The sequence below is a fragment of the Colletes latitarsis genome, unplaced genomic scaffold (genome assembly GCF_051014445.1).
Source record: "Colletes latitarsis isolate SP2378_abdomen unplaced genomic scaffold, iyColLati1 scaffold0021, whole genome shotgun sequence".
Lineage (NCBI taxonomy): Eukaryota > Metazoa > Arthropoda > Insecta > Hymenoptera > Colletidae > Colletes > Colletes latitarsis.
In genome coordinates, this window is record NW_027488371.1 from 10,781,882 (window position 1) to 10,804,776 (window position 22,895).

A 22,895-nucleotide genomic window follows, 5' to 3' on the forward strand; every position below is an offset into this window, starting at 1 on the left:
TAGTAATGTGGCACCACACTCAAACAGTGAGTTAAACCTGGAGTCAATCGATATTTTAGAGGATAACGCCGGTTAGGTCAGGGTTAGGTCTGGTATTTGCCATCATCTGGCTCATACTTTCGCATTTTTCGCATACTTGTTGGCCAGATCCTGGGCGTTTTCTGGTTTGAATCACGTAGTAATGTAGAACCACTCTGAAGCAGTGTGTTAAGCCCAGATTCAATCTATATTTTAGAGGATAACACCGGTTAGGTCAGGGCTAGGTCTGGTATTTGCCATCATCTGGCTCATACTTTCGCATTTTTCGCATACTTGTTGGCCAGATCCAGGGCGTTTTCTGGTTTGGTTCGCGTAATAGTGTGGTACCACACAGCCACATGAGTTAAACCTGTATTCGATCTATATATTAGAGGGTAACACCGGTTATGTCAGGGTTAGGTCTGGTATTTGTCATCATCCGGCTCATACTTTCGCATATTTCGCATACTTGTAGGCCAGATCCAGGGCGTTTTCCAGTTTGGATCACGTAGTAATGTGGTACCACACTGAAACAGTGAGTTAATCCGGGATTCGATCTATATATTAGTGGGTAACACCGGTTAGGTTTGGGTTAGGTCTGGTATTTGCCATCATCTGCCTCATGCTTTCGAATTTTTCTCCTACTTGTTGGCCAGATCCTGTGCGTTTTCTGGGTCGGATCACTTAGTAATGTGGCACCACACTCAAACAGTGTGTTAAACAAGGAGTCAATCGATATTTTAGAGGATAACGCCGGTTAGGTTTGGGTTAGGTCTGGTATTTGCCATCATCTGGCTCATACTTTCGCATTTTTCGCCTACTTGTTGGCCAGATACTGGGCGTTTTCTGGGTTGGACCACGTGGTAATGTGGTACCGCACTGAAACAGTGTAGTAATCCTGGATTCGATCTATATATTAGAGGGTAACACCGGTTAGGTTTGGGTTAGATCTGGTATTTGCCATCATCTGGCTCATACTTTCGCAATTTTCGCATACTTGTTGGCCAGATCCTGGGCGTTTTCTGGTTTGAATCACGTAGTAATGTAGAACCACTCTGAAGCAGTGTGTTAAGCCCAGATTCAATCTATATTTTAGAGGATAACACCGGTTAGGTCAGGGCTAGGTCTGGTATTTGCCATCATCTGGCTCATACTTTCGCATTTTTCGCATACTTGTTGGCCAGATACTGGGCGTTTTCTGGTATGTTTCACGTAGTAACGTGGAACCACTCCGAAACTGTGAGTTAAACCTGGATTCAATCTATATTTTAGAGGATAACACCGGTTAGGTCTGGGTTAGGTCTGGTATTTGCCATCATCTGGCTCATACTTTCGCATTTTTTTCATACTTGTTGGCCAGATCCTGGGCGTCTTCTGGTTTGGATCACGTAGTAATGTAGAACCACTCTGAAGCTGTGAGTTAAACCTATATTCAATCTATATTTTAGAGGATAACACCGGTTAGGTCAGGGTTGGGTTTGGTATTTGTCATTATCTGCCTCATGCTTTCCCTTTTTTCACCTACTTGTTGGCCAGATCCTGGGCGTTTTCTGCGTCGGATCACGTAGTAATGTGGCACCACACTCAAACAGTGAGTTAAACCTGGATTCAATCTATATTTTAGAGGATAACACCGGTTAGGTCAGGGTTAGGTCTGGTATTTGCCATCGCCGGCCTCATACTTTCGCATTTTTCGCATACTTGTTGGCCAGATCCAGGGCGTTTTCTGGATTGTATCACGTAGTAATGTGGTACCACACTGAAACAGTGAGTTAATCCTGGATTTGATCTATATATTAAAGGGTAACACCGGTTAGGTTTGGGTTAGATATGGTATTTGCCATTATCTGGCTCATACTTTCGCAATTTTTCGCATACTTATTGGCCAGATACTGGGCGTTTTCTGGGTTGGATCATGTGGTAATGTGGTACCGCACTGAAACAGTGTAGTAATCCTGGATTCGATCTATATATTAGAGGGTAACACCGGTGAGGTTTGGGTTAGGTCTGGTATTTGCCATCATCTGGCTCATACTTTCGCAATTTTCGCATACTTGCTGGCCAGATCCTGGGCGTTTTCTGGTTTGGATCACATAGCAATGTGGTATCACACTTAAACAGTGAGTTAAACCTGGATTCAATCTATATTTTAGAGGATAACACCGGATAGGTCTGGGTTAGGTCTGGTATTTGCCATCATCTGTCTCATACTTTCGCATTTTTCGCCTACTTGTTGGTCAGATACTGGGCGCTTCCTGGGTTGGATCACGTGGTAATGTGGTACAGCACAGAAACAGTGTAGTAATCCTGGATTCGATCTATATAGTAGAGGGTAACACCGGTTAGGTTTGGGTTAGGTCTGGTATTTGCCATCATCTGGCTCATACTTTCGCATTTTTCGCCTACTTGTTGGCCAGATACTGGGCGTTGTCTGGGTTGGATCACGTAGTAATGTAGCCCCACACTCAAACAGTGAGTTAAACCTGGATTCAATCTATATTTTAGAGGATAACAACGTTTAGGTCAGGGTTAGGTCTGGTATTTGCCATCATCTGCCTCATGCTTTCGAATTTTTCTCCTACTTGTTGGCCAGATCGTGGCCGATTTCTGGGTCGGATCACGTAGTAATGTGGCACCACACTCAAACAGTGTGTTAAACCTGGATTCAATCTATATTTTAGAGGATAACAGCGGTTAGGTCAGGGTTAGATCAGGTATCTGCCATCGTCTGCCTCATACTTTCGCACTTTTCGCATACTTGTTGGCCAGATCCAGCGCGTTTTCTGGTTTGGATCACGTAGTAATGTGGTACCACACTGAAACAGTGAGTTAATCCTGGATTCGATCTATATATTAGAGGGTAGCACCGGTTAGGTTTGGGTTAGGTCTGGTATTTGCCATCGTCTGCCTCATACTTTCGCACTTTTCGCATACTTGTTGGCCAGATCCAGCGCGTTTTCTGGTTTGGATCACGTAGTAATGTGGTACCACACTGAAACAGTGAGTTAATCCTGGATTCGATCTATATATTAGAGGGTAACGCCGGTTAGGTTTGGGTTAGGTCTGGTATTTGCCATCATCTGCCTCATGCTTTCGCATTTTTCTCCTACTTGTTGGCCAGACCCTGGGCGTTTTCTGGGTCGGATCACTTAGTAATGTGGCACCACACTCAAACAGTGAGTTAAACCTGGAGTCAATCGATATTTTAGAGGATAACGCCGGTTAGGTCAGGGTTAGGTCTGGTATTTGCCTTCATCTGGCTCATGCTTTCGCTTTTTTCACCTACTTGTTGGCCAGATCCTGGGCGTTCTCTGGGTCGGAACACGTAGTAATGTTGCACCACACTCAAACAGTGAGTTAAACCTGGATTCAATCTATATATTAGAGGGTAACACCGGTTAGGTCAGGGTTAGGCCTGGTATTTGTCATCATCCGGCTCATACTTTCGCATATTTCGCATACTTGTTGGCCAGATCCTGGGCGTTTTCTGGTTTGGATCACGCAGTAATGTGGTACCACTCAGCCACATGAGTTAAACCTGGATTCAATCTATATTTTAGAGGATAACAACGGTTAGGTTTGAGTTAGGTCTGGTATTTGCCATCATCTGGCTCACACTTTCGCAATTTTCGCATACTTGCTGGCCAGATCCTGGGCGTTTTCTGGTTTGGATCACATAGCAATGTGGTATCACACTTAAACAGTGAGTTAAACCTGGTTTCAATCTATATTTTAGAGGATAACACCGGATAGGTCTGCGTTAGGTCTGGTATTTGCCATCATCTGGCTCATACTTTCGCATTTTTCGCATACTTGTTGGCCAGATCCTGGGCGTCTTCTGGTTTGGATCGCGTAGTAATAAGGTACCACACCGAAACAGTGAGTTAATTCTAGATTCAATCTATATTTTAGAGGATAACAGCGGTGAGATCAGGGTTGGGTCTGGTTTTTGCCATCATCTGGCTCATACTTTCGCAATTTTCGAATACTTGTTGGCCAGATCCTGGGCGTTTTCGGGGTTGGATCAGGTAGTAGTGTGGTACCGCACTGAAACAGTGAAGTAATCCTGGATTCGATCTATATATTAGAGGGTAACACCGTTTAGGTTTGGGTTAGATCTGATATTTGCCATCATCTGGCTCATGCTTCCGCATTTTTCGCATACTAGATGGCCATATCCAGGGCGTTTTCTGGGTTGGATCAGGTAGTAGTGTGGTACCGCACTGAAACAGTGAAGTAATCCTGGATTCTATCTATATATTAGAGGGTAACACCGTTTAGGTTTGGGTTAGATCTGATATTTGCCATCATCTGGCTCATGCTTCCGCATTTTTCGCATACTTGTTGGCCAGATCGTGGGCGTTTTCTAGTTTGGATCACGTAGGGATGTACAACCACTCTGAAGCAGTGTGTTAAGCCCAGATTCAATCTATATTTTAGAGGATAACAGCGGTGAGATCAGGGTTGGGTCTGGTATTTGCCATCATCTGGCTCATACTTTCGCAATTTTCGAATACTTGTTGGCCAGATCCTGGGCGTTTTCTGGGTTGGATCAGGTAGTAGTGTGGTAACCTACAAAAACAGCGAAGTAATCCTGGATTCGATCTATATATTAGAGGGTAACACCGGATAGGTTTGGGTTAGGTCTGGTATTTGCCATCATCTGGCTCATGCTTCCGCATTTTTCGCATACTTGTTGGCCAGATCCTGGGCGTTTTCTGGGTTGGATCAGGTAGCAGTGTGGTACCGCACTGAAACAGTGAAGTAATCCTGGATTCGATCTATATATTAGAGGGTAACACCGTTTAGGTTTGGGTTAGATCTGATATTTGCCATCATCTGGCTCATGCTTCCACATTTTTCGCATACTAGATGGTCATATCCAGGGCGTTTTCTGGTTTGGATCACGCGGGAATGTGGTACCACTCAGCCACATGAGTTATACCTGGATTCAATCTATATTTAAGAGGATAACAACGGTTAGGTTTGAGTTAGGTCTGGTATTTGCCATCATCTCGCTCATACTTTCGCATTTTTCGCATACTTCTGGCCAGATCGTGGGCGTTTTCTGCTTTGGATCACGTAGTGATGTTGAACCACTCTGAAGCAGTGTGTTAAGCCCAGATTCAATCTATATTTTAGAGGATAAGACCGGTTAGGTCAGGGCTAGGTCTGGTATTCGCCATCATCTGGCTCATACTTTCGCATTTTTCGCATACTTGTTGGCCAGATCCTGGGCGTTTTCAGGTTTGGATCACGTAGTAATGTGGTACCACACTGAAACAGTGAGTTAATCCTGGATTCGATCTATATATTAGAGGGTAACACCGGTTAGGTTTGGGTTAGGTCTGGTATTTGCCATCATCTGGCTCATACTTTCGCAATTTTTCGCATACTTGTTGGCCAGATCCAGGACGTTTTCTGGTTTGGATCACGCAGTAATGTGGTACCACTCAGCCACATGAGTTATACCTGGATTCAATCCATATTTTAGAGGATAACAACGGTTAGGTTTGAGTTAGGTCTGGCATTTGCCATCATCTGGCTCATACTTTCGCAATTTTCGAATACTTGTTGGCCAGATCCTGGGCATTTTCTGCTTTGGATCACGTAGTAATGTGGTACCACACTGAAACAGTGAGTTAATCCTGGATTTGATCTATATATTAGAGGGTAACACCGGTTAGGTTTGGGTTAGAACTGGTATTTGCCATCATCTGGCTCATACTTTCGCATTTTTCGCCTACTTGTTGGCCAGATACTGGGCGTCTTCTGGTTTGGATCACGTAGTAATAAGGTACCACACTGAAACAGTGAGTTAATCCTGGATTCGATCTATATATTAGAGGGTAACACCGGTTAGGTTTGGGTTAGAACTGGTATTTGCCATCGCCTGCCTCATACTTTCGCATATTTCGCATACTTGTTGGCCAGATCCTGGGCGTTTTCTGGTTTGGATCACGTAGTAATATAGAACCACTCTGAAGCTGTGAGTTAAACCTATATTCAATCTATATTTTAGGGGATAACACCGGTTAGGTCAGGGTTGGGTTTGGTATTTGTCATCATCTGCCTCATGCTTTCCCTTTTTTCACCTACTTGTTGGCCAGATCCTGGGCGTTTTCTGGGTCGGATCACGTAGTAATGTGGCACCACACTCAAACAGTGAGTTAAACCTGGATTCAATCTATATTTTAGAGGGTAACACCGGTTAGGTCAGGGTTAGGTCTGGTATTTGCCGTCGCCTGCCTCATACTTTCGCATTTTTCGCATACTTGTTGGCCAGATCCAGGGCGTTTTCTGGAATGTATCACGTAGTAATGTGGTACCACACTGAAACAGTGAGTTAATCCTGGATTCGATCTATATATTAGAGGGTAACACCGGTTAGGTTTGGGTTAGAAGTGGTATTTGCCATCATCTGGCTCATACTTTCGCATTTTTCGCCTACTTGTTGGCTAGATACTGGGCGTTCTCTGGGTTGGATCACGTGGTAATGTGGTACGGCACTGAAACAGTGAAGTAATCCTGGATTCGATCTATATATTAGAGGATATACCGGTTAGGTCAGGGCTAGGTCTGGTATTTGCCATCATCTGGCTCATACTTTCGCATTTTTCGCATACTTGTTGGCCAGATACTGGGCGTTTTCTGGTTTGTTTCACGTAGTAACGTAGAACCACTCCGAAACTGTGAGTTAATCCTAGATTCAATCTATATTTTAGAGGATAACACCGGTTAGGTCTGGGTTAGGTCTGGTATTTGCCATCATCTGGCTCATACTTTCGCATTTTTTGCATACTTGTTGGCCAGATCCTGGGCGTCTTCTGGTTTGTTTCACGTAGTAATGTTGAACCACTCCGAAACTGTGAGTTAAACATGGATTCAATCTATATTTTAGAGGATAACACTGGTTAGGTCTGGGTTAGGTCTGGTATTTGCTATAATCTGGCTCATACTTTCGCATTTTTCGCATACCTGTTGGCCAGATCCAGGACGTTTTCTGGTTTGGATCACGAAGTAATGTGGTACCACTCAGCCACATGGTCAAACCTGGATTCAATCTATATTTTAGAGGATAACAACGGTTAGGTTTGAGTTAGGTCTGGTATTTGCCATCGCCAGCCTCATACTTTCGCTTATTTCGCATACTTGTTGGCCAGATCCAGGGCGTTTTCTGGTTTGGATCACGTAGTGATGTGGTACCTCACTGAAACTGTGAGTTAATCCTGTATTCGATCTATATATTAGAGGGTAACACCGGTTAGGTCAGGGTTAAGTCTGGTATTTGTCATCATCCGGCTCATACTTCCGCATATTTCGCATACTTGTTGGCCAGATCCTGGGCGTTTTCTGGTTTGGATCACGTAGTAATGTAGAACCACTCTGAAGCTGTGAGTTAAACCTATATTCAATCTATATTTTAGAGGATAACACCGGTTAGGTCAGGGTTGGGTTTGGTATTTGTCATCATCTGCCTCATGCTTTCGCTTTTTTCACCTACTTGTTGGCCAGATCCTGGGCGTTTTCTGGGTCGGATCACGTAGTAATGTGGCACCACACTCAAACAGTGAGTTAAACCTGGATTCAATCTATATTTTAGAGGATAACACCGGTTAGGTCAGGGTTAGGTCTGGTATTTGCCATCATCTGACTCATACTTTCGCATTTCTCGCCTACTTGTTGGTCAGATACTGGGCGCTTCCTGGGTTGGATCACGTGGTAATGTGGTACAGCACAGAAACAGTGTAGTAATCCTGGATTCGATCTATATATTAGAGGGTAACACCGGTTAGGTTTGGGTTAGGTCTGGTATTTGCCATCATCTGGCTCATACTTTCGCATTTTTCGCCTACTTGTTGGCCAGATACTGGGCGTTGTCTGGGTTGGATCACGTAGTAATGTAGCCCCACACTCAAACAGTGAGTTAAACCTGGATTCAATCTATATTTTAGAGGATAACAACGTTTAGGTCAGGGTTAGGTCTGGTATTTGCCATCATCTGCCTCATGCTTTCGAATTTTTCTCCGACTTGTTGGCCAGATCGTGGCCGATTTCTGGGTCGGATCACGTAGTAATGTGACACCACACTCAAACAGTGTGTTAAACCTGGATTCAATCTATATTTTAGAGGATAACAGCGGTTAGGTCAGGGTTAGATCTGGTATCTGCCACCGTCTGCCTCATACTTTCGCTCTTTTCGCATACTTGTTGGCCAGATCCAGCGCGTTTTCTGGTTTGGATCACGTAGTAATGTGGTACCACACTGAAGCAGTGAGTTAATCCTGGATTCGATCTATATATTAGAGGGTAGCACCGGTTAGGTTTGGGTTAGGTCTGGTATTTGCCATCGTCTGCCTCATACTTTCGCACTTTTCGCATACTTGTTGGCCAGATCCAGCGCGTTTTCTGGTTTGGATCACGTAGTAATGTGGCACCACACTCAAACAGTGAGTTAAACCTGGAGTCAATCGATATTTTAGAGGATAACGCCGGTTAGGTCAGGGTTAGGTCTGGTATTTGCCATCGTCTGCCTCATGCTTTCGCATTTTTCTCCTACTTGTTGGCCAGACCCTGGGCGTTTTCTGGGTCGGATCACTTAGTAATGTGGCACCACACTCAAACAGTGAGTTAAACCTGGAGTCAATCGATATTTTAGAGGATAACGCCGGTTAGGTCAGGGTTAGGTCTGGTATTTGCCATCATCTGGCTCATACTTTCGCATTTTTCGCATACTTGTTGGCCAGATCCTGGGCGTTTTCTGGTTTGAATCACGTAGTAATGTAGAACCACTCTGAAGCAGTGTGTTAAGCCCAGATTCAATCTATATTTTAGAGGATAACACCGGTTAGGTCAGGGCTAGGTCTGGTATTTGCCATCATCTGGCTCATACTTTCGCATTTTTCGCATACTTGTTGGCCAGATCCAGGGCGTTTTCTGGTTTGGTTCGCGTAATAGTGTGGTACCACACAGCCACATGAGTTAAACCTGTATTCGATCTATATATTAGAGGGTAACACCGGTTATGTCAGGGTTAGGTCTGGTATTTGTCATCATCCGGCTCATACTTTCGCATATTTCGCATACTTGTAGGCCAGATCCAGGGCGTTTTCCAGTTTGGATCACGTAGTAATGTGGTACCACACTGAAACAGTGAGTTAAACCGGGATTCGATCTATATATTAGTGGGTAACACCGGTTAGGTTTGGGTTAGGTCTGGTATTTGCCATCATCTGCCTCATGCTTTCGAATTTTTCTCCTACTTGTTGGCCAGATCCTGTGCGTTTTCTGGGTCGGATCACTTAGTAATGTGGCACCACACTCAAACAGTGTGTTAAACAAGGAGTCAATCGATATTTTAGAGGATAACGCCGGTTAGGTTTGGGTTAGGTCTGGTATTTGCCATCATCTGGCTCATACTTTCGCATTTTTCGCCTACTTGTTGGCCAGATACTGGGCGTTTTCTGGGTTGGACCACGTGGTAATGTGGTACCGCACTGAAACAGTGTAGTAATCCTGGATTCGATCTATATATTAGAGGGTAACACCGGTTAGGTTTGGGTTAGATCTGGTATTTGCCATCATCTGGCTCATACTTTCGCAATTTTCGCATACTTGTTGGCCAGATCCTGGGCGTTTTCTGGTTTGAATCACGTAGTAATGTAGAACCACTCTGAAGCAGTGTGTTAAGCCCAGATTCAATCTATATTTTAGAGGATAACACCGGTTAGGTCAGGGCTAGGTCTGGTATTTGCCATCATCTGGCTCATACTTTCGCATTTTTCGCATACTTGTTGGCCAGATACTGGGCGTTTTCTGGTATGTTTCACGTAGTAACGTAGAACCACTCCGAAACTGTGAGTTAAACCTGGATTCAATCTATATTTTAGAGGATAACACCGGTTAGGTCTGGGTTAGGTCTGGTATTTGCCATCATCTGGCTCATACTTTCGCATTTTTTTCATACTTGTTGGCCAGATCCTGGGCGTCTTCTGGTTTGGATCACGTAGTAATGTAGAACCACTCTGAAGCTGTGAGTTAAACCTATATTCAATCTATATTTTAGAGGATAACACCGGTTAGGTCAGGGTTGGGTTTGGTATTTGTCATCATCTGCCTCATGCTTTCCCTTTTTTCACCTACTTGTTGGCCAGATCCTGGGCGTTTTCTGCGTCGGATCACGTAGTAATGTGGCACCACACTCAAACAGTGAGTTAAACCTGGATTCAATCTATATTTTAGAGGATAACACCGGTTAGGTCAGGGTTAGGTCTGGTATTTGCCATCGCCGGCCTCATACTTTCGCATTTTTCGCATACTTGTTGGCCAGATCCAGGGCGTTTTCTGGATTGTATCACGTAGTAATGTGGTACCACACTGAAACAGTGAGTTAATCCTGGATTTGATCTATATATTAAAGGGTAACACCGGTTAGGTTTGGGTTAGATATGGTATTTGCCATTATCTGGCTCATACTTTCGCAATTTTTCGCATACTTATTGGCCAGATACTGGGCGTTTTCTGGGTTGGATCATGTGGTAATGTGGTACCGCACTGAAACAGTGTAGTAATCCTGGATTCGATCTATATATTAGAGGGTAACACCGGTGAGGTTTGGGTTAGGTCTGGTATTTGCCATCATCTGGCTCATACTTTCGCAATTTTCGCATACTTGCTGGCCAGATCCTGGGCGTTTTCTGGTTTGGATCACATAGCAATGTGGTATCACACTTAAACAGTGAGTTAAACCTGGATTCAATCTATATTTTAGAGGATAACACCGGATAGGTCTGGGTTAGGTCTGGTATTTGCCATCATCTGTCTCATACTTTCGCATTTTTCGCCTACTTGTTGGTCAGATACTGGGCGCTTCCTGGGTTGGATCACGTGGTAATGTGGTACAGCACAGAAACAGTGTAGTAATCCTGGATTCGATCTATATAGTAGAGGGTAACACCGGTTAGGTTTGGGTTAGGTCTGGTATTTGCCATCATCTGGCTCATACTTTCGCATTTTTCGCCTACTTGTTGGCCAGATACTGGGCGTTGTCTGGGTTGGATCACGTAGTAATGTAGCCCCACACTCAAACAGTGAGTTAAACCTGGATTCAATCTATATTTTAGAGGATAACAACGTTTAGGTCAGGGTTAGGTCTGGTATTTGCCATCATCTGCCTCATGCTTTCGAATTTTTCTCCTACTTGTTGGCCAGATCGTGGCCGATTTCTGGGTCGGATCACGTAGTAATGTGGCACCACACTCAAACAGTGTGTTAAACCTGGATTCAATCTATATTTTAGAGGATAACAGCGGTTAGGTCAGGGTTAGATCAGGTATCTGCCATCGTCTGCCTCATACTTTCGCACTTTTCGCATACTTGTTGGCCAGATCCAGCGCGTTTTCTGGTTTGGATCACGTAGTAATGTGGTACCACACTGAAACAGTGAGTTAATCCTGGATTCGATCTATATATTAGAGGGTAGCACCGGTTAGGTTTGGGTTAGGTCTGGTATTTGCCATCGTCTGCCTCATACTTTCGCACTTTTCGCATACTTGTTGGCCAGATCCAGCGCGTTTTCTGGTTTGGATCACGTAGTAATGTGGTACCACACTGAAACAGTGAGTTAATCCTGGATTCGATCTATATATTAGAGGGTAACGCCGGTTAGGTTTGGGTTAGGTCTGGTATTTGCCATCATCTGCCTCATGCTTTCGCATTTTTCTCCTACTTGTTGGCCAGACCCTGGGCGTTTTCTGGGTCGGATCACTTAGTAATGTGGCACCACACTCAAACAGTGAGTTAAACCTGGAGTCAATCGATATTTTAGAGGATAACGCCGGTTAGGTCAGGGTTAGGTCTGGTATTTGCCATCGTCTGCCTCATACTTTCGCACTTTTCACATACTTGTTGGCCAGATCCAGCGCGATTTCTGGTATGGATCACGTAGTAATGTGGTACCACACTGAAACAGTGAGTTAATCCTGGATTTGAGCTATATATTAGAGGGTAACACCGGTTAGGTTTGGGTTAGGTCTGGTATTTGCCATCATCTCGCTCATACTTTCGCATTTTTCGCATACTTGTTGGCCAGATCCAGGGCGTTTTCTGGTTTGGTTCGCGTAATAGTGTGGTACCACACAGCCACATGAGTTAAACCTGTATTCGATCTATATATTAGAGGGTAACACCGGTTATGTCAGGGTTAGGTCTGGTATTTGTCAACATCCGGCTCATACTTTCGCATATTTCGCATACTTGTAGGCCAGATCCAGGGCGTTTTCCAGTTTGGATCACGTAGTAATGTGGTACCACACTGAAACAGTGAGTTAATCCGGGATTCGATCTATATATTAGTGGGTAACACCGGTTAGGTTTGGGTTAGGTCTGGTATTTGCCATCATCTGGCTCATACTTTCGCAATTTTCGCATACTTGTTGGCCAGATCCTGGGCGTTTTCTGGTTTGGATCACATAGCAATGTGGTATCACACTTAAACAGTGAGTTAATCCTAGATTCAATCTATATTATAGAGGATAACACCAGTGAGATCGGGGTTGGGTCTGGTATTTGCCATCGCCTGCCCCATACTTTCACTTTTTTCGCATACTTGTTGGCCAGATCCAGGGCGTTTTCTGGTTTGGATCACGTAGTAATGTGGTACCTCACTAAAACTGTGAGTTAATCCTGTATTCGATCTATATATTAGAGGGTAACACCGGTTAGGTCAGGGTTAGGTCTGGTATTTGTCATCATCCGGCTCATACTTTCGCATATTTCGCATACTTGTTGGCCAGATCCAGGGCGTTTTCTGGTTTGGTTCGCGTAATAGTGTGGTACCACACAGCCACATGAGTTAAACCTGTATTCGATCTATATATTAGAGGGTAACACCGGTTATGTCAGGGTTAGGTCTGGTATTTGTCAACATCCGGCTCATACTTTCGCATATTTCGCATACTTGTAGGCCAGATCCAGGGCGTTTTCCAGTTTGGATCACGTAGTAATGTGGTACCACACTGAAACAGTGAGTTAATCCGGGATTCGATCTATATATTAGTGGGTAACACCGGTTAGGTTTGGGTTAGGTCTGGTATTTGCCATCATCTGGCTCATACTTTCGCAATTTTCGCATACTTGTTGGCCAGATCCTGGGCGTTTTCTGGTTTGGATCACATAGCAATGTGGTATCACACTTAAACAGTGAGTTAATCCTAGATTCAATCTATATTATAGAGGATAACACCAGTGAGATCGGGGTTGGGTCTGGTATTTGCCATCGCCTGCCCCATACTTTCACTTTTTTCGCATACTTGTTGGCCAGATCCAGGGCGTTTTCTGGTTTGGATCACGTAGTAATGTGGTACCTCACTGAAACTGTGAGTTAATCCTGTATTCGATCTATATATTAGAGGGTAACACCGGTTAGGTCAGGGTTAGGTCTGGTATTTGTCATCATCCGGCTCATACTTTCGCATATTTCGCATACTTGTTGGCCAGATCCTGGGCGTTTTCTGGTTTGAATCACGTAGTAATGTAGAACCACTCTGAAGCAGTGTGTTAAGCCCAGATTCAATCTATATTTTAGAGGATAACACCGGTTAGGTCAGGGCTAGGTCTGGTATTTGCCATCATCTGGCTCATACTTTCGCATTTTTCGCATACTTGTTGGCCAGATACTGGGCGTTTTCTGGTTTGTTTCACGTAGTAACGTAGAACCACTCCGAAACTGTGAGTTAAACCTGGATTCAATCTATATTTTAGAGGATAACACCGGTTAGGTCTGGGTTAGGTCTGGTATTTGCCATCATCTGGCTCATACTTTCGCATTTTTTGCATACTTGTTGGCCAGATCCTGGGCGTCTTCTGGTTTGGATCACGTAGTAATAAGGTACCACACTGAAACAGTGAGTTAATCCTAGATTCAATCTATATTTTAGAGGATAACAGCAGTGAGATCAGGGTTGGGTCTGGTATTTGCCATCGCCTGCCTCATACTTTCGCATTTTTCGCATACTTGTTGGCCAGATACTGGGCGTTTTCTGGTTTGTTTCACGTAGTAATGTTGAACCACTCCGAAACTGTGAGTTAAACCTGGACTCAATCTATATTTTAGAGGATAACACTGGTTAGGTCTGGGTTAGGTCTGGTATTTGTTATAATCTGGCTCATTCTTTCGCATTTTTCGCATACCTGTTGGCCAGATCCAGGACGTTTTCTGGTTTGGATCACGCAGTAATGTGGTACCACTCAGCCACATGAGTCAAACCTGGATTCAATCTATATTTTAGAGGATAACAACGGTTAGGTTTGAGTTAGGTCTGGTATTTCCCATCGCCTGCCTCATACTTTCGCTTATTTCGCATACTTGTTGGCCAGATCCAGGGCGTTTTCTGGTTTGGATCACGTAGTAATGTGGTACCTCACTGAAACTGTGAGTTAAACCTGTATTCGATCTATATATTAGAGGGTAACACCGGTTAGGTCAGGGTTAGGTCTGGTATTTGTCATCATCCGGCTCATACTTTCGCATATTTCGCATACTTGTTGGCCAGATCCTGGGCGTTTTCTGGTTTGGATCACGTAGTAATGTAGAACCACTCTGAAGCTGTGAGTTAAACCTATATTCAATCTATATTTTAGAGGATAACACCGGTTAGGTCAGGGTTGGGTTTGGTATTTGTCATCATCTGCCTCATGCTTTCCCTTTTTTCACCTACTTGTTGGCCAGATCCTGGGCGTTTTCTGGGTCGGATCACGTAGTAATGTGGCACCACACTCAAACAGTGAGTTAAACCTGGATTCAATCTATATTTTAGAGGATAACACCGGTTAGGTCAGGGTTAGGTCTGGTATTTGCCATCGCCTGCCTCATACTTTCGCATTTTTCGCATACTTGTTGGCCAGATCCAGGGCGTTTTCTGGATTGTATCACGTAGTAATGTGGTACCACACTGAAACAGTGAGTTAATCCTGGATTTGATCTATATATTAGAGGGTAACACCGGTTAGGTTTGGATTAGATATGGTATTTGCCATTATCTGGCTCATACTTTCGCAATTTTTCGCATACTTGTTGGCCAGATACTGGGCGTTTTCTGGGTTGGATCATGTGGTAATGTGGTATCGCACTGAAACAGTGTAGTAATCCTGGATTCGATCTATATATTAGAGGGTAACACCGGTTAGGTTTGGGTTAGGTCAGGTATTTGCCATCATCTGACTCATACTTTCGCATTTTTCGCCTACTTGTTGGTCAGATACTGGGCGCTTCCTGGGTTGGATCACGTGGTAATGTGGTACAGCACTGAAACAGTGTAGTAATCCTGGATTCGATCTATATATTAGAGGGTAACACCGGTTAGGTTTGGGTTAGGTCTGGTATTTGCCATCATCTGGCTCATACTTTCGCATTTTTCGCCTACTTGTTGGCCAGATACTGGGCGTTGTCTGGGTTGGATCACGTAGTAATGTAGCCCCACACTCAAACAGTGAGTTAAACTTGGATTCAATGTATATTTTAGAGGATAACACCGTTTAGGTCAGGGTTAGGTCTGGTATTTGCCATCATCTGCCTCATGCTTTCGAATTTTTCTCCTACTTGTTGGCCAGATCGTGGCCGATTTCTGGGTCGGATCACGTAGTAATGTGGCACCACACTCAAACAGTGTGTTAAACCTGGATTCAATCTATATTTTAGAGGATAACAGCGGTTAGGTCAGGGTTAGGTCTGGTATTTGCCATCATCTGCCTCATGCTTTCGAATTTTTCTCCTACTTGTTGGCCAGATCGTGGCCGATTTCTGGGTCGGATCACGTAGTAATGTGGCACCACACTCAAACAGTGTGTTAAACCTGGATTCAATCTATATTTTAGAGGATAACAGCGGTTAGGTCAGGGTTAGATCAGGTATCTGCCATCGTCTGCCTCATACTTTCGCACTTTTCGCATACTTGTTGGCCAGATCCAGCGCGTTTTCTGGTTTGGATCACGTAGTAATGTGGTACCACACTGAAACAGTGAGTTAATCCTGGATTCGATCTATATATTAGAGGGTAGCACCGGTTAGGTTTGGGTTAGGTCTGGTATTTGCCATCGTCTGCCTCATACTTTCGCACTTTTCGCATACTTGTTGGCCAGATCCAGCGCGTTTTCTGGTTTGGATCACGTAGTAATGTGGTACCACACTGAAACAGTGAGTTAATCCTGGATTCGATCTATATATTAGAGGGTAACGCCGGTTAGGTTTGGGTTAGGTCTGGTATTTGCCATCATCTGCCTCATGCTTTCGCATTTTTCTCCTACTTGTTGGCCAAACCCTGGGCGTTTTCTGGGTCGGATCACTTAGTAATGTGGCACCACACTCAAACAGTGAGTTAAACCTGGAGTCAATCGATATTTTAGAGGATAACGCCGGTTAGGTCAGGGTTAGGTCTGGTATTTGCCATCGTCTGCCTCATACTTTCGCACTTTTCACATACTTGTTGGCCAGATCCAGCGCGATTTCTGGTATGGATCACGTAGTAATGTGGTACCACACTGAAACAGTGAGTTAATCCTGGATTTGAGCTATATATTAGAGGGTAACACCGGTTAGGTTTGGGTTAGGTCTGGTATTTGCCATCATCTCGCTCATACTTTCGCATTTTTCGCATACTTGTTGGCCAGATCCAGGGCGTTTTCTGGTTTGGTTCGCGTAATAGTGTGGTACCACACAGCCACATGAGTTAAACCTGTATTCGATCTATATATTAGAGGGTAACACCGGTTATGTCAGGGTTAGGTCTGGTATTTGTCAACATCCGGCTCATACTTTCGCATATTTCGCATACTTGTAGGCCAGATCCAGGGCGTTTTCCAGTTTGGATCACGTAGTAATGTGGTACCACACTGAAACAGTGAGTTAATCCGGGATTCGATCTATATATTAGTGGGTAACAACGGTTAGGTTTGGGTTAGGTCTGGTATTTGCCATCATCTGGCTCATACTTTCGCAATTTTCGCATACTTGTTGGCCAGATCCTGGGCGTTTTCTGGTTTGGATCACATAGCAATGTGGTATCACACTTAAACAGTGAGTTAATCCTAGATTCAATCTATATTATAGAGGATAACACCAGTGAGATCGGGGTTGGGTCTGGTATTTGCCATCGCCTGCCCCATACTTTCACTTTTTTCGCATACTTGTTGGCCAGATCCAGGGCGTTTTCTGGTTTGGATCACGTAGTAATGTGGTACCTCACTGAAACTGTGAGTTAATCCTGTATTCGATCTATATATTAGAGGGTAACACCGGTTAGGTCAGGGTTAGGTCTGGTATTTGTCATCATCCGGCTCATACTTTCGCATATTTCGCATACTTGTTGGCCAGATCCTGGGCGTTTTCTGGTTTGAATCACGTAGTAATGTAGAACCACTCTGAAGCAGTGTGTTAAGCCCAGATTCAATCTATATTTTAGAGGATAACACCGGTTAGGTCAGGGCTAGGTCTGGTATTTGCCATCATCTGGCTCATACTTTCGCATTTTTCGCATACTTGTTGGCCAGATACTGGGCGTTTTCTGGTTTGTTTCACGTAGTAACGTAGAACCACTCCGAAACTGTGAGTTAAACCTGGATTCAATCTATATTTTAGAGGATAACACCGGTTAGGTCTGGGTTAGGTCTGGTATTTGCCATCATCTGGCTCATACTTTCGCATTTTTTGCATACTTGTTGGCCAGATCCTGGGCGTCTTCTGGTTTGGATCACGTAGTAATAAGGTACCACACTGAAACAGTGAGTTAATCCTAGATTCAATCTATATTTTAGAGGATAACAGCAGTGAGATCAGGGTTGGGTCTGGTATTTGCCATCGCCTGCCTCATACTTTCGCATTTTTCGCATACTTGTTGGCCAGATACTGGGCGTTTTCTGGTTTGTTTCACGTAGTAATGTTGAACCACTCCGAAACTGTGAGTTAAACCTGGACTCAATCTATATTTTAGAGGATAACACTGGTTAGGTCTGGGTTAGGTCTGGTATTTGTTATAATCTGGCTCATTCTTTCGCATTTTTCGCATACCTGTTGGCCAGATCCAGGACGTTTTCTGGTTTGGATCACGCAGTAATGTGGTACCACTCAGCCACATGAGTCAAACCTGGATTCAATCTATATTTTAGAGGATAACAACGGTTAGGTTTGAGTTAGGTCTGGTATTTCCCATCGCCTGCCTCATACTTTCGCTTATTTCGCATACTTGTTGGCCAGATCCAGGGCGTTTTCTGGTTTGGATCACGTAGTAATGTGGTACCTCACTGAAACTGTGAGTTAAACCTGTATTCGATCTATATATTAGAGGGTAACACCGGTTAGGTCAGGGTTAGGTCTGGTATTTGTCATCATCCGGCTCATACTTTCGCATATTTCGCATACTTGTTGGCCAGATCCTGGGCGTTTTCTGGTTTGGATCACGTAGTAATGTAGAACCACTCTGAAGCTGTGAGTTAAACCTATATTCAATCTATATTTTAGAGGATAACACCGGTTAGGTCAGGGTTGGGTTTGGTATTTGTCATCATCTGCCTCATGCTTTCCCTTTTTTCACCTACTTGTTGGCCAGATCCTGGGCGTTTTCTGGGTCGGATCACGTAGTAATGTGGCACCACACTCAAACAGTGAGTTAAACCTGGATTCAATCTATATTTTAGAGGATAACACCGGTTAGGTCAGGGTTAGGTCTGGTATTTGCCATCGCCTGCCTCATACTTTCGCATTTTTCGCATACTTGTTGGCCAGATCCAGGGCGTTTTCTGGATTGTATCACGTAGTAATGTGGTACCACACTGAAACAGTGAGTTAATCCTGGATTTGATCTATATATTAGAGGGTAACACCGGTTAGGTTTGGATTAGATATGGTATTTGCCATTATCTGGCTCATACTTTCGCAATTTTTCGCATACTTGTTGGCCAGATACTGGGCGTTTTCTGGGTTGGATCATGTGGTAATGTGGTATCGCACTGAAACAGTGTAGTAATCCTGGATTCGATCTATATATTAGAGGGTAACACCGGTTAGGTTTGGGTTAGGTCAGGTATTTGCCATCATCTGACTCATACTTTCGCATTTTTCGCCTACTTGTTGGTCAGATACTGGGCGCTTCCTGGGTTGGATCACGTGGTAATGTGGTACAGCACTGAAACAGTGTAGTAATCCTGGATTCGATCTATATATTAGAGGGTAACACCGGTTAGGTTTGGGTTAGGTCTGGTATTTGCCATCATCTGGCTCATACTTTCGCATTTTTCGCCTACTTGTTGGCCAGATACTGGGCGTTGTCTGGGTTGGATCACGTAGTAATGTAGCCCCACACTCAAACAGTGAGTTAAACTTGGATTCAATGTATATTTTAGAGGATAACACCGTTTAGGTCAGGGTTAGGTCTGGTATTTGCCATCATCTGCCTCATGCTTTCGAATTTTTCTCCTACTTGTTGGCCAGATCGTGGCCGATTTCTGGGTCGGATCACGTAGTAATGTGGCACCACACTCAAACAGTGTGTTAAACCTGGATTCAATCTATATTTTAGAGGATAACAGCGGTTAGGTCAGGGTTAGATCTGGTATCTGCCATCGTCTGCCTCATACTTTCGCACTTTTCGCATACTTGTTGGCCAGATCCAGCGCGTTTTCTGGTTTGGATCACGTAGTAATGTGGTACCACACTGAAACAGTGAGTTAATCCTGGATTCGATCTATATATTAGAGGGTAGCACCGGTTAGGTTTGGGTTAGGTCTGGTATTTGCCATCGTCTGCCTCATACTTTCGCACTTTTCGCATACTTGTTGGCCAGATCCAGCGTGTTTTCTGGTTTGGATCACGTAGTAATGTGGTACCACACTGAAACAGTGAGTTAATCCTGGATTCGATCTATATATTAGAGGGTAACGCCGGTTAGGTTTGGGTTAGGTCTGGTATTTGCCATCATCTGCCTCATGCTTTCGCATTTTTCTCCTACTTGTTGGCCAGAGCCTGGGCGTTTTCTGGGTCGGATCACGTAGTAATGTGGCACCACACTCAAACAGTGTGTTAAACCTGGATTCAATCTATATTTTAGAGGATAACAGCGGTTAGGTCAGGGTTAGATCTGGTATCTGCCATCGTCTGCCTCATACTTTCGCACTTTTCGCATACTTGTTGGCCAGATCCAGCGCGTTTTCTGGTTTGGATCACGTAGTAATGTGGTACCACACTGAAACAGTGAGTTAATCCTGGATTCGATCTATATATTAGAGGGTAGCACCGGTTAGGTTTGGGTTAGGTCTGGTATTTGCCATCGTCTGCCTCATACTTTCGCACTTTTCGCATACTTGTTGGCCAGATCCAGCGCGTTTTCTGGTTTGGATCACGTAGTAATGTGGTACCACACTGAAACAGTGAGTTAATCCTGGATTCGATGTATATATTAGAGGGTAACGCCGGTTAGGTTTGGGTTAGGTCTGGTATTTGCCATCATCTGCCTCATGCTTTCGCATTTTTCTCCTACTTGTTGGCCAGAGCCTGGGCGTTTTCTGGGTCGGATCACGTAGTAATGTGGCACCACACTCAAACAGTGAGTTAAACCTGGATTCAATCTATATTTTAGAGGATAACACCGGTTAGGTCAGGGTTAGGTCTGGTATTTGCCATCGCCAGCCTCATACTTTCGCATTTTTCGCATACTTGTTGGCCAGATCCAGGGCGTTTTCTGGATTGTATCACGTAGTAATGTGGTACCACACTGAAACAGTGAGTTAATCCTGGATTTGATCTATATATTAGAGGGTAACACCGGTTAGGTTTGGATTAGATATGGTATTTGCCATTATCTGGCTCATACTTTCGCAATTTTTCGCATACTTGTTGGCCAGATACTGGGCGTTTTCTGGGTTGGATCATGTGGTAATGTGGTACCGCACTGAAACAGTGTAGTAATCCTGGATTCGATCTATATATTAGAGGGTAACACCGGTTAGGTTTGGGTTAGGTCTGGTATTTGCCATCATCTGACTCATACTTTCGCTTTTTTCGCCTACTTGTTGGTCAGATACTGGGCGCTTCCTGGGTTGGATCACGTGGTAATGTGGTACAGCACTGAAACAGTGTAGTAATCCTGGATTCGATCTATATATTAGAGGGTAACACCGGTTAGGTTTGGGTTAGGTCTGGTATTTGCCATCATCTGGCTCATACTTTCGCATTTTTCGCCTACTTGTTGGCCAGATACTGGGCGTTGTCTGGGTTGGATCACGTAGTAATGTAGCCCCACACTCAAACAGTGAGTTAAACCTGGATTCAATCTATATTTTAGAGGATAACACCGTTTAGGTCAGGGTTAGGTCTGGTATTTGCCATCATCTGCCTCATGCTTTCGTATTTTTCTCCTACTTGTTGGCCAGATCGTGGCTGATTTCTGGGTCGGATCACGTAGTAATGTGGCACCACACTCAAACAGTGTGTTAAACCTGGATTCAATCTATATTTTAGAGGATAACAGCGGTTAGGTCAGGGTTAGATCTGGTATCTGCCATCGTCTGCCTCATACTTTCGCACTTTTCGCATACTTGTTGGCCAGATCCAGCGCGTTTTCTGGTTTGGATCACGTAGTAATGTGGTACCACACTGAAACAGTGAGTTAATCCTGGATTCGATCTATATATTAGAGGGTAGCACCGGTTAGGTTTGGGTTAGGTCTGGTATTTGCCATCGTCTGCCTCATACTTTCGCACTTTTCGCATACTTGTTGGCCAGATCCAGCGCGTTTTCTGGTTTGGATCACGTAGTAATGTGGTACCACACTGAAACAGTGAGTTAATCCTGGATTCGATCTATATATTAGAGGGTAACGCCGGTTAGGTTTGGGTTAGGTCTGGTATTTGCCATCATCTGCCTCATGCTTTCGCATTTTTCTCCTACTTGTTGGCCAGAGCCTGGGCGTTTTCTGGGTCGGATCACGTAGTAATGTGGCACCACACTCAAACAGTGTGTTAAACCTGGATTCAATCTATATTTTAGAGGATAACAGCGGTTAGGTCAGGGTTAGATCTGGTATCTGCCATCGTCTGCCTCATACTTTCGCACTTTTCGCATACTTGTTGGCCAGATCCAGCGCGTTTTCTGGTTTGGATCACGTAGTAATGTGGTACCACACTGAAACAGTGAGTTAATCCTGGATTCGATCTATATATTAGAGGGTAGCACCGGTTAGGTTTGGGTTAGGTCTGGTATTTGCCATCGTCTGCCTCATACTTTCGCACTTTTCGCATACTTGTTGGCCAGATCCAGCGCGTTTTCTGGTTTGGATCACTTAGTAATGTGGTACCACACTGAAACAGTGAGTTATTCCTGGATTCGGTCTATATATTAGAGGGTAACGCCGGTTAGGTTTGGGTTAGGTCTGGTATTTGCCATCATCTGCCTCATGCTTTCGCATTTTTCTCCTACTTGTTGGCCAGAGCCTGGGCGTTTTCTGGGTCGGATCACTTAGTAATGTGGCACCACACTCAAACAGTGAGTTAAATCTGGAGTCAATCGATATTTTAGAGGATAACGCCGGTTAGGTCAGGGTTAGGTCTGGTATTTGCCATCGTCTGCCTCATACTTTCGCACTTGTCGCATACTTGTTGGCCAGATCCAGCGCGATTTCTGGTATGGATCACGTAGTAATGTGGTACCACACTGAAACAGTGAGTTAATCCTGGATTTGAGCTATATATTAGAGGGTAACACCGGTTAGGTTTGGGTTAGGTCTGGTATTTGTCATCATCCGGCTCATACTTCCGCATATTTCGCATAGTTGTTGGCCAGATCCAGGGCGTTTTCCAGTTTGGATCACGTAGTAATGTGGTACCACACTGAA